We start from the raw sequence: 14,683 nt of genomic DNA on the forward strand, positions 1-14,683 counted from the left end.
GATCGGACTCTGTGGACACGTGTCACTTAACCTTGAAACAAAAGGTCCGTGTGCTTTACAAATCCAAGACCTTTATGTTTTAGTGGCTTTACCAAGTGTGACCAAAATGTAGAGGTCTCAGATCAGCAGAAAGACGGCTGCAGCATTGGGTGGTAGCAGAATGACCTAGACCTTGATCACTTCACTCCTGCCTGAAAATTACCATTGCGTATTTGCACCAAACCTTTAAGAAAGACATTGAAACACAATACATTTATTTTTCATAATTTAATGAATAAATTAATGTCAAAAACACAGAAAATGCATAACTTACAGCAACAAGAACCAAGGAAAGACCTTACTTGTTTACACAGGTTTAAGAAAGCATTTTTCTGATTGTCATTCAACAGTAACCCCAAAAGACAAAATCCTAGGAAGAAATGTAAAAAATACATCCACATGTTACAGTATTCATGTAGATCTAGTGTTAAGAATTTGAAATTCATGCATTATGGCTATAGTTTCACACTAGCGTTCTGCAGATGGCAGCCTTATTACGCCGTTAAGCCCCACCCACTGCAGCACCTCTTCCTTTAGCTCGGCCTATGTCTGCATGCGTCCTGTATACCCCATCTTTAACATTGGGTACGCAGGCCATGCAGATGCCACGGCAGTAATCATTTTGACGCTGCGCTGAACTGAATTTTGTTGCATGGCCTGCATACCAAATGTTAAAGATTGGTACGTAGGAAGCATGCAGACGTTTGCGGACCTGAAGGAAGAGACGCAGCAGTGGATAGGGCTTAACGGAGGAAGAAGGCTACTCTACCCACAGCCGCTAGTGTGAAACTAGCCTAATATTTAATTGAGTGTACATGAATTGGTAGATTGCTGAAGTGTCTAGCTTTTTTTTTTTTTTGGGGGGGGGGGGGGGGGGGGAGAGTACCATTGTACTATATAGAAGCCATGTGGAGACTTATTTAAATATTAAACTTCAGCATTTGCTTGTTTTGGAAGAATAAAAAATGCAACACCGAAAAAAATGAGACCAGTCACAGCAACCAGATTAAGGCACTATGAACAGGAATCTGCAGGCTATTTCACTTGCTTAAAAGGGTTGTTCAACTCAAATGTTATCTCCTATTCAGAGGACAGGTACTGTCCCAATCGCTGGGGTCCGACTACCATGGTACCAAGTGTTCTCAAGAACTGGGGCTCAGAAGAGACCTTGTCTGAATGGAGAGGTGGGTGATCGTGCACACTACCGCTCCATTCATTCTTAATGAAAACTGAACGGCACATGAATGAGCAATTACCATTCAGTTGGGGTGTGGAGATCTGGTTCTTCGGATCACTGGGGGCCACAGTAGCTGGAAGCAGTATCATAAGGTTAGGATAGAAGGTAAATTCCAAAGTTGAGAATAACCCTTTAAACGGCATACAGCTACCCTCCAGGACACACTTATTGGGGGAAGAACATGTTTGCTTACCAGGTATAGGGTGCTTGATTATTTCAATAGCCTAAAGATTGGACAGCTCTCCTTACCCATTATCTATGAAGCGGCCACATGTGGGTGAAGTTTCCTCCCAGATGTGAATTCATGTTTGAGAAGATTGAGACTGGTAGAAAGTAAACAAGAAGACTGGTTTGGTTACCAGACACCTGTGCAGACAACCCCACTGCTGGTGCCTGAAGGATTAGAGGTGCTAGTGGTCAAGGATCACGAAAATGAGGTTCTATGACTGCACCCTAAGGAAAAAGAATTTAAGTTAACATGCGGTCATGGAAAGTGGTGCATTGTGTTCGTTGTCCTATATAACAAGCGGCTGTAACATTGCAGTTGTATTATAGCAGACATTAATATGAGCAACATAATAGAATGCTACTAGTGTCATTACATAATAAAACAATTCTTAGTCTACAATGTTATTCTGAACAGAAAGCAGACATGACACCCATGTGTCCTCGCCAACAAGCTGCCCTCTAAAGTCCCAAAAATTAAGTGTATATTGGCGGTCAATGTGATACTTAGCCCACTAAATGGGTGGCATGGGTTGGCCAGCAAGGGTAGCATAGAAATCTGTTTTCTTGGCATAGTCTATTTGGGTGGCTTATTTCAAGTACTCTGTTCTTCTCAAGGCAGATGCAGTCTTCTCAGGTTTCTGGTATGGGGCTGATCCCACAAAAAAGTCTTTAATTCTGTTGCGTGGCTCCATCGATGCTTGTCCGTGGTTCGACAACTCTTCAGAGAATACACACGCATGTGAAATTTATTTCTCGGCTATTAGAAAGCTCCTGTCTCAAACCAAAAATCTGTAATATTAAATCTGCTAAAAATACCATTTCACCAGGATTACAAGTGTAGGAAAACAAAATTATAACCACTAGCAAATAAATGGAAGTCAATCAAATCCAGAGGCTGCCAGCAGAGGGCAGTCACTGAAATGCCACTACCCAGAAAGAACAAGAGGGGGCAGTGAAGAGCCTCACTACATAGCACTGCCAAACAAGACTAACGACCATATATGGAACAGGAGGCAGCTGGTCAATACGCTTAGCTCCGCCCACTAAATCAGCGGCTAATAGCAACAGGTTTAAGATTGCCAGCAAAGGGCAAGGACAGAAAATGCTACAATAATCGGAACCACAATTAGCTCCGCCCACTAGAGGGACCACGGGACCCATAAAGAACGCAGTGACAAGCTGAAGCTCCGCCCACTTACTGCTAACAGCAGGCACTAAACGCTCCGCTCACTTTCTGGAGACTATCAACTAAGGGCGGACCATAACGCGTCATCTCTCCCTAGCTCCACCCACTAGCAGACATTGGTCAGCAACAAAGGCATGACGTCATGAGCCATCCACAGAGCTCCACCCTCTGCGACCATTTTAGTTTAGTGGCCGTTAAGGTCCCCACCCAGTACAGCACACAAGGCGGCCATATTTATCACCAACCCTCTACACAACGAGGAAGGCGGCCATATTTATCGCCAACCCTCTACACAACGAGGAAGGCGGCCATATTTATCACCAACCCTCTACACAACGAGGAAGGCGGCCATATTTATCGCCAACCCTCTACACAACGAGGAAGGCGGCCATATTTATCGCCAACCCTCTACACAACGAGGAAGGCGGCCATATTTATCGCCAACCCTCTACACAACGAGGAAGGCGGCCATATTTATCGCCAACCCTCTACACAACGAGGAAGGCGGCCATATTTATCGCCAACCCTCTACACAACGAGGACGGCGGCCATATTTATAACCCTTATCACCGGATAATGGCCACTAGGTTTATGCGTTGGCTAGCGCAACTTAAACCCCCTTTCTCAACCAACTATTAAATTGTAACACCCGTACAATGACACTTTAACAAAAAAAAAAATCTTTTTCTATGCGGACATATCAGCCATAACCTTCTCACATGAATTACACCCGCGCCTTCATACAGTAATCGCTAACCCCACGAAACTACCGCTCTCCCCCGCCCAATAACCTGGTAAAATTGTATTTCACGCTCCATGAAATGTCAATAAGAACAAATACCTTACAACGGAAGCCTGTATAATAGCCGAGAAATGCGAGCACGGAAAACAAAAGCTATAACTGACGCGCACAGCAGCTTCTCCACGAGGAGCTTCCCACACACAAAGACGTCTTCACAGCAATGAGTGCGCAGTCTGCAGGGGAGGATATTTATAGACCCTCGTGACGTCACAAATACAGTACCACCGTTATATCCTTCCGCGGACTCTCTATGAGGAGAACGTCATATAGTTCCTATTTATTTTACCACACAGAAGAGTCTGTAACCTTTTAAAATAAATGATTAAACTGCTTTTCATACTGCCAGCATCACTTTTTCATTCAAAAAACAACACAAAAAGGTTAGAAGGGATACAATTAATAAAAGAAGCAGTTTCCCTACGGATGACTCACAGTATAAAATGGCGGATTGTTATGGCGTAGGGATACAGAAGTCCTAGTGAGCAGTATGTATGTAGTGCCGTTCATAACCAGTTCAAACCGGCTGAAACTAGTTTATACGTGACCGTGCCTGTCCCTGACTGTGTTTATTATGACGCATTGCCTGCAGCCTGTGTATTTATTCCACCCTGTACACGGTGGTTGTATAACACAGAATGAGGAAAACAGCGACTTTCTATTACAACTTCCAATAAATAAGATCTTTATAACACTGGGTGTCTTCTGTACGAGCCCACAGCAACGCAAATCCCCAGTATAAAATGCCAAAACTTGCTTTTGTGAGGAAAAGTGCGTATAGAAGCCATGTTTCTGTATGAAAATCACCCACACTCCGTCTCCAGGCACCGTTCATACATTGTATTGGGAAAACACGATTTTTTTTTACCTCAAATTGCAGCTGTATTGCGCCATAGTAATTGGCTGCGCACTATTAACAGATATAACATATAAAACAGGTGTTACCCACCTGTAATAACCGCGTCAGAAAACAACATTAATGTGCGTGTAGCGCCATTATTACACTGGAAAAGGGCTCAATAAATCCTCACCCAACTCGAGATCACGAAAATTGGAGACACTACAGGTATCGGAAAATGGCACAATTTTTTTAATTATTTACTTTTTTTAACAAACTTTGGATTTTTTTTTTTTGCACCACTTAGATAAAAACGAACCTAGACATGTTTGGTGCCTGTGAACTCGTAATGACTTGGAGAATAATAATGGCAGGTCAGTTTTAGCATTTAGTGAACTTAGTTAAAAAGCTTAACAAAAAAAAACAGTGTGGGATTGCACTTCTTTTTGCAATTTCACCGCACTTGGAATTTTTTTCCCATTTTCCAGTACACGATATTTTAAAACCAATAATGTGGTTCAAAAGTACAAGTCATCCCGCAAAAATCAAGCCCTCACATGGCCATATTGACCAAAAAATAAAAAAGTTATGGCTCTGGGAAGAAGGAGAACAAAAAACTAAAATACCTCCCGTCATGAAGGGGTTAAGTTGCACTTTACATTACCAGAAAAGACTATGAGATTTCAGAAGTTTCATGCACACACATTGCTTTTCTTTTCCTGACTGAACTGTAAAGGTATGTTTCCACGTTCAGGAAACACTGCGTGTTTGACGCTGCATAGAGACGCAGCGTCAAACACGCAGCGTCCAGATGTTACAGCATAGTGGAGGGGATTTAATGAAATCCCGTCTCCACTATAATAATTATAATAAGGCCAGTCTCACACGTCCAGATATTAACGGTACCGGAGAAAACGGTACCGGAGTTATCCGTGTCCGTGTGCTCACGTAGGCCATCCGTGTGGCATCCATCTGATGTCCGTGAGTGCGTTTTTAGGGTCCGTGTGCTGTCAGTGTTCTGTCCGTGTATTGCAACAATTTTTACAATTTTAACCCTATGGCAGGAAAAACGCACACGGACAGCACACGGATGTTACACGGACAGCAACCGTGTGCGGTACGTGTTTACACGGACCCATTGACTTTAATGGGTCCGTGTGATCCGTGCGCTCCCACGAACACTGACATGTCTCCGTGTTTGGCACACGGTCCGCAAAAAATCAATGACATCTGCACAGAAGCATTGATTTCAATGTGTCTACGTGTGTCAGTGTCTCCGGTACGTAAGGAAACTGTCACCTCACGTACCGGAGCCACTGACGTGTGAAACCGGCCTAATATAGCGCTAACATATTCCGCAGCACTTTACAGTTTGCACACATTATTATCACTGTCCCCGTTGGGGCTCACAATCTAAATTCCCTATCAGTATGAGTTTGGAATGCGTGGTAACACGGATCCGGCGGCCCTGCGATTCCGGACATGCGGCACATCTTTTTAGATCGCAGCATGTCCGTTTACCTTGCGGCGCCGCTGCGCCGCAAGGTAAAACACTGGGCCCTATGTGTGGGGTGCGATGATTCCGGATGTGTGCAATGAACACATCCAGCATTATCGCATCCCCAGAAGGGGGCGGAGCGATTTTGCAGCTCCGTCCAAACCGCCGGCCATCCAGAACGAGGACACGTACCCTTGGTATGTGTCCACGTTCAGGATTGCATCAGGATTTGGTCAGGATTTTACACAGGTCAAATCTGCACCTGAGGTCACTGGCAGGTCATCTGCGTTGTTCATGCGTTGTTTGAGCATTGTAAGGACATGCTGCGCTCTGAAAAGACACCCCGCATGTCCGTTTACGCGGGTCTGCCGCATGCGTCTTTTAATGCATAGTGGAGACTGGATTTCATGAAATCCCCTCCACTATGCTGTAACATCTGGACGCTGCGTGTTTGATGCTGCAGCTCTATGCAGCGTCAAACACGCAGCGTTTCCTGAACGTGGAAACATACCCTAAAACTGCATCATGTCACTTTCAGCGTTTTTTTCACCCATATAAAGCAATGAGTAAGTGCAAAATCGCACCAAAAAAACAACAACAACAACACGGTATCAGGTTTATTTGCGTTTTTGATGTAAAAACCTAAAGAAGTAGCATCATGTTTTTGGGAGGCCTCTAAACTTTATCAGCATGCACAAGAGACAATAAAAACTCAGCAAAAAAACACAGCAAATACACAGCAAAAATACGCAGCAAAACCTGTTTTTTTGTAAGCAGCTTCTTTAGGCTATGTTCACACTTTGCGTTGTCCTTCTGCGGGTTCTCCCGCAGCGGATTTGATAAATCTGCAGGGCAAAACAACTGCGGTTCTCCCTGCAGATTTATCGCGGTTTGTTCCGCGTTTTCCGCTGCGGGTTTCCGCCTATACTATTGATGCTGCATATGCAGCAATATGCAGTATCAATAGTAATGTTAAAAATAATAAAAATTGGTTATACTCACCCTCTGACGTCCCGATCTCCTCGACGCTGCACCCGGCGGTCCGGTTCCAAAGATGCTGTGCGAGAAGGACCCTTCGTGACGTCACGGTCATGTGACCGCGACGTCACCGCAGGTCCTGGTCGCACAGCAACTCTGACCGGACGGCCGCGTGCAGCGCTGAAGACTTCAGAGGGTGAGTATAACATGATTTTTTATTTTTTAACCCCAAATATGGTTCCCAGGGCCTGGAGGAGAGTCTCCTCTCCTCCACCCCGGGTAGGAACCGCACATTATCCGCTTACTTCCCGCAACGTGGGCACAGCCCCATGCGGGAAGTAAGCGGTTCAATGTATTCCTATCAGGGCCGCCATCAGGGCATTACAGCCGTGACTGGCGTAAGGGGCCCGGTGAGCAGAGGGGGCCCGCATCGGGCCCCCTCTTACCTACTCGGGCCCCTACCGGCAGCCGCAGGCTGAACCGGGCCCTTAGCGGCGGCCGGCGCTGCAGCTGTACGCTATTGACATGCGGGCCCGCGCCCGCACGTCAATAGTTAACAGCCGCCAGCCGCAGCGTGCAGGTCGCCGGCGTCTGACGTCATTGTCAGTCGCCGGCGAGTGCACAGTGCAGCTGCGTGGAGAGATCAGGAGCGCGGCAGGTAAGCAGAACTTTTTTTTTTTTCTATTAAGAGCGGCGATCGGGGGGGGGTTTGGGCGGAAGGCAGCTGGACACAGGGGGGCAGAAGGCAGCTGGACACAGAGGGGGCAGTAAATCTGGACACAGAGGGGGCAGTAAATCTGGACACAGAGGGGGCAGTAAATCTGGACACAGAGGGGGCAGTAAATCTGGACACAGAGGGCCCCCTCTTACCTGCTCGGGCCCCTACCGGCAGCCGCAGGCTGAACCGGGCCCTTAGCGGCGGCCGGCGCTGCAGCTGTACGCTATTGACATGCGGGCCCGCGCCCGCACGTCAATAGTTAACAGCCGCCAGCCGCAGCGTGCAGGTCGCCGGCGTCTGACGTCATTGTCAGTCGCCGGCGAGTGCACAGTGCAGCTGCGTGGAGAGATCAGGAGCGCAGCAGGTAAGCAGAACTTTTTTTTTTTTCTATTAAGAGCGGCGATCGGGGGGGGGGGGGGTTTGGGCGGAAGGCAGCTGGACACAGGGGGGCAGAAGGCAGCTGGACACAGAGGGGGCAGTAAGTCTGGACACAGAGGGGGCAGTAAATCTGGACACAGAGGGGGCAGTAAATCTGGACACAGAGGGGGCAGTAAATCTGGACACAGAGGGGGCAGTAAAACTGGACACAGAGGGGGCAGTAAATCTGGACACAGAGGGGGCAGTAAAGCTGGACACAGAGGGGGGGCAGAAAGCTCGACACGGGGGGGGGGCAGAAAGCTGGACAGGGGGGGCGGGGCAGAAAGCTGGACACGGGGGGGGCAGAAAGCTGGACACATGGGGGGCAGAAAGCTGGACACGGGGCAGAGTGCTGGACAGAGATGGGGCAGAGTGCTGGTCAGAGATGGGGCAGAGTGCTGGACAGAGATGGGGCAGAGTGCTGGACAGAGATGGGGCAGAGTGCTGGACAGAGATGGGGCAGAGTGCTGGACAGAGATGGGGCAGAGTGCTGGACAGAGATGGGGCAGAGTACTGGGCAGAGTGCTGGACAGAGATGGGGCAGAGTGCTGGACAGAGATGGGGCAGAGTGCTGGACAGAGATGGGGCAGAGTGCTGGACAGAGATGGGGCAGAGTGCTGGACAGAGATGGGGCAGAGTGCTGGACAGAGATGGGGCAGAGTACTGGGCAGAGTGCTGGACAGAGATGGGGCAGAGTGCTGGACAGAGATGGGGCAGAGTGCTGGACAGAGATGGGGCAGAGTGCTGGACAGAGATGGGGCAGAGTGCTGGACAGAGATGGGGCAGAGTGCTGGACAGAGATGGTGCAGGATTGGAAACAGATGGGGCAGGATGGATACGATGGAGACAGATGGGGCAGGATGGGGAGATCATATGGGGTAGAATGGATACTCATGAGGGCAGGATGGGAGAACATATGGCTGGAGCCTGGAATGAGACACACGGTGGCCAGGATGGCGAATATTACCATAGGGGCTAATTAAGGGATATTATTATTGCAGTGATGTATTTATTTTATTTTTTGAGTATACTGTTTTAAATGGGGGGGCGGTCCTGTTACTGTGTAGAGTGATACTATGTTGCCTTCTTCATGTGGTGTAATGTAGAAGTTGGGAAAATTAAGTAATGTGTTCTACAAGCGGAACTCGAGATAACTGTTTTATTTCCTGCAGAGACGAGTCCTGGCTGGATAAAGTGATGGCGGTCTGTGCTGGATGAAAGATGAAGGACTTCACCTAGAGACGTCACTGGTGAGTCAGTGTTACCTATACACTTACACTATACACTGTATACTATATACAGAGGTCCTGTGTACAATGTCACCAGTGATCACTGTATTATCTATACATTATATACAGAGCTCCTGTGTGTAATGTCACCAGTGATCACTGTATTACCTGTACACAGACACTGCTTACTAATTACAGATCTCCTGTGCATAATGGCACTGATGGTGATAGTATTGTGGGTTTTTTTTGTATTACTGATCAGTATTGTAGTATTCAGTCATTGTTGGTAATATGTGGTCTGGTCATGATGTGGAGGTAATATGTGGTCTGGTCATGGTGTAGCGGTATTTGTTCCTTGTATTTTATATTATTCGATCACTGTGGTGGTAATATGTCATCTGGTCATAGTGTTGTGGTATTTGTTCCTTGTATGTAGTATTATAGGTCATTTTAAAAATTGAAAAATAAATAAAAATATACCTAAATTGTATTGCATATTTTAACAAATATTTAGTAGGTTACAGTAGAGTAGGACCCGGCCAAAAGTGTCTACCTTGTTGTGGTGGCGGCTTAAAAAATCTTTTGGCCAAAACAAAAGCTGCCGGCTATATGTGTGATCTGGTGATGGGAACTGTTAATGTGTGATAGGTGAGAAGTGGAGATTTTCCAAGAGAGAGCGGTGGGACTGTGGACAGTTCGTGGGGTGGAGCCTGGAGGCGGGGCTAGGGTGGAGCCTGGGCGGAGTTTCAAGGGGGCCCCGAAAATTTTGCCAGTATGGGGCCCCGAAATTTCTAGTGGCAGCCCTGATTCCTATGGGTGCAGAATCGCAGCGATTCTGCACAAAGAAGTGACATGCTGCGGGTTGTAAACCGCTGCGTTCCCGCGCGGTTTTTCCCGCAGCATGTGCACAGCGGTTTGCGGTTTCCATAGGGTTTACATGTTACTGTAAACGCTATGGAAACTGCTGCGGACCCGCAGCATCAAAATCGCGGCGGTTCCGCGGTAAAAACCGCAAAGTGTGAATATAGCCTTACTGCCAAGAGAACAGGTTTTGCCTACAGAAAAAAAAAATGCAGCATAAACACAACTTGTGAACATATACAATTTTGCAGCTTTTTTTTTTTTGTCCAGCTTTTTTAATGCTAATTTTAGCTGTGTTTTGCAGTACCAGCTATGTCTATGAGATTTCAGAAATCTCATACACAGCTTGTTTTTTTGGCCTCGGCATTTTGTGCAAAACCTGATGTTTTGCAGAATGGCGCATGTCACTTCTTTCAGCGTTTTTTCACTGGATTTCATCCATTAAAAGTAATTGGTGGTGAAAAAAAGCACTGAGCAAACGCAAGTATCAGGTTTTGCTGCATTTTTTGTGCCAAAACCTTATGAAGCAGAATCTGATTTTTGGGGGGCACTTTATCATCATGCACAAGAGAAAAATGTAGATTACAAAAACACAACAAAAACCACAACAATTTGCGTTCCCATGTGGTCGGTGGGTGCATCAAAACGACGCTTACATCCGCATGTCCTACGTACGCAATGTTAAAGATAGAACGGAAGAAGTGCGGAAGTGGGCGTAGCTACCGGAGGGCAGAGGGTGCGCCGATACAGTTACTTTCTGCAGCAGAGTAGGGAGAATCGATCTGCCACCTGAGCAGGCGGGGGGGGGAGGCCCGGTGCCAGCAGTGGGCCCCCCACCGTCATCGGACGATCAGCTGTACCGGCATTTAGCCGATACAGCTGATCGCAATGATGGGAGGAGCGCTGCCACTCCTTATAATAATAATAAATAATCTTTATTTTTATATAGCGCTAACATATTCCGCAGCGCTTTACAGTTTTGCACACATTATCATCACTGTCCCCGATGGGGCTCACAATCTAGAATCCCTATCAGTATGTCTTTGGAATGTGGGAGGAAACCGGAGTGCCCGGAGGAAACCCATGCAAACACGGAGAGAACATACAAACTTCTCCCATCATCCCCGTCAGTGTCAGCGTCTGACGTCGCCGACACTGATAGCGAGCGCGATGACGTCACTGCCCGGCACCCGCTGTCAGGAGATCAGCGGGAGCAGCGCAGGAACCAGGAAGAAGACAGGTATTTATTCTTTATGGGCTGATGCCTTATTACAGGGTCTGCCTATGGGGATCTGCCACCTTATTACAGGGCCTGCCTATGGGGGGGCTGCCTCATCACAGGGTCTGCCTATGGGGTGCTGCCTTATTACAGGGTCTGCCTATGGGGGGGCTGCCTCATTACAGGGTCTGCCTATGGGGTGCTGCCTTATTACAGGGTCTGCCTATGGGGGGGCTGCCTCATTATAGGGTCTGCCTATGGGGTGCTGCCTTATTACAGGGTCTGACTATGAGGGTGCTGCCTTATTACAGGGTCTGCCTATAGGGGTGCTGCCTCATTACAGGGTCTATGGGGGTGCTGCCTTATTACAGGGTCTGCCTATAGGGGTGCTGCCTTATTACAGGGTCTGACTATGGGGGTGCTGCCTCATTACATACAGGGTCTGCCTATGGGGTGCTGCCTTATTACAGGGTCTGCCTATAGGGGTGTTGCCTTATTACAGGGTCTGACTATGGGGGCTACCTTATTACAGGGTCTGCCTATAGGGGTGCTGCCTTATTACAGGGTCTGACTATGGCGGTATTGCCTTATTACAGGGGCTGCCTTATGCTATAGTCTGCCTATGGGGAGTGCATTATACTATATTGTGAACTATTTGGTGCATTATGCTACTGTATATAGAGGCTATGTAGGGGGCCATATGGAGATTACAGTGTGGGGGCCATTATACAGTGTTGGAGCCATCAAACAGTTTGGGGGCTACTAAGGGGTCAATATACCGTGTGGGTGGTACTATACTATGAGGGGGCATTATACCGTGTATAGGGGAGCTGTACAGGGGGGAGACTCGGGACATTATTAAATGTAAAGTGGGCACTTATTTTTATAGGGGAACTCAGGTTACTGCGACTATCAAAGGGGCACACAGGGTATTATTACTTTCTAGGGGGCAAAATATGGGCACCGTTTTCTAGGGCACTTGCACATGGCATTACTATATTATAGAGGGTGCTTTAGAATTTAGAGGGCACAGAGAACCGCACAGCAGGTGCAGTAAGGCTACGTTCACATTAGCGTCGTGCGACGCTGCGTCGGCGACGCAACGCACAACGCACGCAAAAACGCACCAAAACGCACGCAAACACGCTGCGTTTTGCGACGCATGCGTCGTTTTTTGCCGAAATTCGGACGCAAGAAAAATGCAACTTGTTGCGTTTTCTTGGTCCGACGCTTGCGGCAAAAAAGACGCATGCGTCGCACAACGCAACAAACAAAAACGCATGCGTCCCCCATGTTAAATATAGGGGCACATGACGCATGCGTCGCCCGACGCAAACTAGCATAACGCTAGTGTGAACGTAGCCTAATAGGGACACATACGGCAGCAGCGGCTCAGTATTGTGGTATCAGGTGCAATAATAGGGACACATACAGCAGCGGCTCAGTATTGGGGAATCAGGTGCAGTAAAAGGGACACATATGGCAGCAGCGGCTCAGTATTGGGGAATCAGGTGCAGTAAAAGGGACACATACGGCAGCAGCGGCTCAGTATTGGGGTATCAGGTGCAGTAATAGGGACACATATGGCAGCAGAGGCTCAGTATTGGGGTATCAGGTGCAGTAATAGGCTCACATACGGCAGCAGAGGATCAGTATTGGGGAATCAGGTGCAGTAAAAGGGACACATATGGCAGCAGCGGCTCAGTATTGGGGTATCAGGTGCAGTAATAGGGACACATATGGCAGCAGAGGCTCAGTATTGGGGTATCAGGTGCAGTAATAGGGTCACATATGGCAGCAGAGGCTCAGTATTGGGGTATCAGGTGCAGTAATAGGGTCACATACGGCAGCAACAGCTCAATATTGGGGTATCAGGTGGAGTAATAGGGACACATACGGCAGCAGCGGCTCAGTATTGGGGTATCAGGTGCAGTAATAGGGACACATACGGCAGTAGCAGCTCAGTATTGGTGTATCAGCAGGATGAGGAGTTTGTGCAGGTTGGGAATAGATGATATTGGGGTTGGAATATGAGAAGTGAAATGTGTCTTTGTTGTATTCTCTGCAGGTGAGTCGTGGCTGGAAGAAGTTGTCATGTCGGTCTGGGCCAGCTGGAAAAGACGGGAAAAATGAACGATTCCATCAGAAAGAACGTCAGCGTTAAGACATTATCTGTAACTGTGATGTGATCTTATATGTTCTGTAGGACTGGTATCTACCACTGACAATATGGTGGTAATATCCATATTGGTCTTTATATAGAGATTATCTTCAGTAACAGCGCGGTCATGTGCTGAGGTTCTCCTCCACTATTAGGGCGCGTCACCGAGTTGTAATCAAGGTTACCTGGTTAGGGGCCCACTCAGAAGCTTCGTCCCCCCTTAACCAAAACCCTATGCCTCTGTCCGGTACGCAAGTGTGAACGTAGCCTTACCGAACCCATAGTCCAAAGAAACGAACCAGCAATATAAAAAAAATATTACTTTATTAGAACAAATAAAATACAAGACAAAAAAATATAAAAAACCAAAAGTGTATAATGCAGCACCCCAGGGTCCTGGTCGTTGCAGTAATGTCATTCTTCTACCGGGGGGAGTGATGTTACGTCTGATGGCAATAAAAGAGATCACCTTACCAGGTATCACAAACCACACAACACACTTCATGCTTCAGGTCGCCAGGGGGATCCATGCTCCTATTTAGTAGGGCACTCCTCACAATTAGGTAAAACTGGTGGTTTGGACAGGAAGTTAGGCAGAAGCTGACTGGGCTTCACCCACACAGCACCTGTCAGGCAGCCAGTGGGGAAAGGAGGAACATCTAGCAGCTGCAGCCAGGAGGGTCCCTGACAGGGGTGGGATCCTGTCAGAGGCCTAGACAGAAGGACACGGAGCTGCGCCTGCCTACCGATGCGGCAGCATCCTAAGAAAGAGACATTGAAAGGGAATTGCGTTGCTGAGAGTGAGAAACGAAGTCATAGCAAAAGGAGAGGAAACCAGAAGGAGTTCTGCCCTGTAAAAGACTGCCTCCTTTCTGAGGCGCAGAAGCTGGTAGTCGAAACACCGAGGGAGTCATCGTCTCCAAGCCTGGCTCCGGAGACCGGCAGGACATCTAGTTCCATATTAGTTGCCCGACCTTATACTCAGGCGGCACAGTGGCAACTGTGGGGGCCGGGGAGTGATGGTGTCCCTGTAAAAAGCCTCAGGTCATCAGTCATTCGGGTTTGTCCTATCCTTACCATCAGGGGGACAGAGAGAGAAAGAGACATAACATCTAGAACACCACCAACACTTGTGAGGACCTCACCGAGAAGCTCAGCAGGGAGGTACTACAACACTCAGACGCTAGAGGAAGGCTACTGATTTCCCCCTGAATAAGGGGACTCTGGATTTGCCTTCAGACCGGCCGGACTCTGCCTGCCCTGTGATCTGGTGTT

General features: G+C 47.8%; 1 long non-coding RNA gene across 1 annotated transcript; it reads right to left on the bottom strand.

Moving 5' to 3' along the window:
- Positions 1-252: 252 nt before the first annotated feature.
- Positions 253-3,648, bottom strand: LOC138649436 (uncharacterized). The gene is made up of 2 exons (XR_011315310.1): positions 3,176-3,648; positions 253-3,016 (listed from the first exon to the last, which is right to left on the bottom strand). It is a non-coding gene; the product is annotated as an uncharacterized lncRNA (long non-coding RNA).
- Between the last annotated feature and the right edge of the window lie 11,035 nt (positions 3,649-14,683).

Source organism: Ranitomeya imitator, chromosome 9 (assembly GCF_032444005.1).
Source record: "Ranitomeya imitator isolate aRanImi1 chromosome 9, aRanImi1.pri, whole genome shotgun sequence".
In the NCBI taxonomy this organism is placed as follows: Eukaryota; Metazoa; Chordata; class Amphibia; order Anura; family Dendrobatidae; genus Ranitomeya; species Ranitomeya imitator.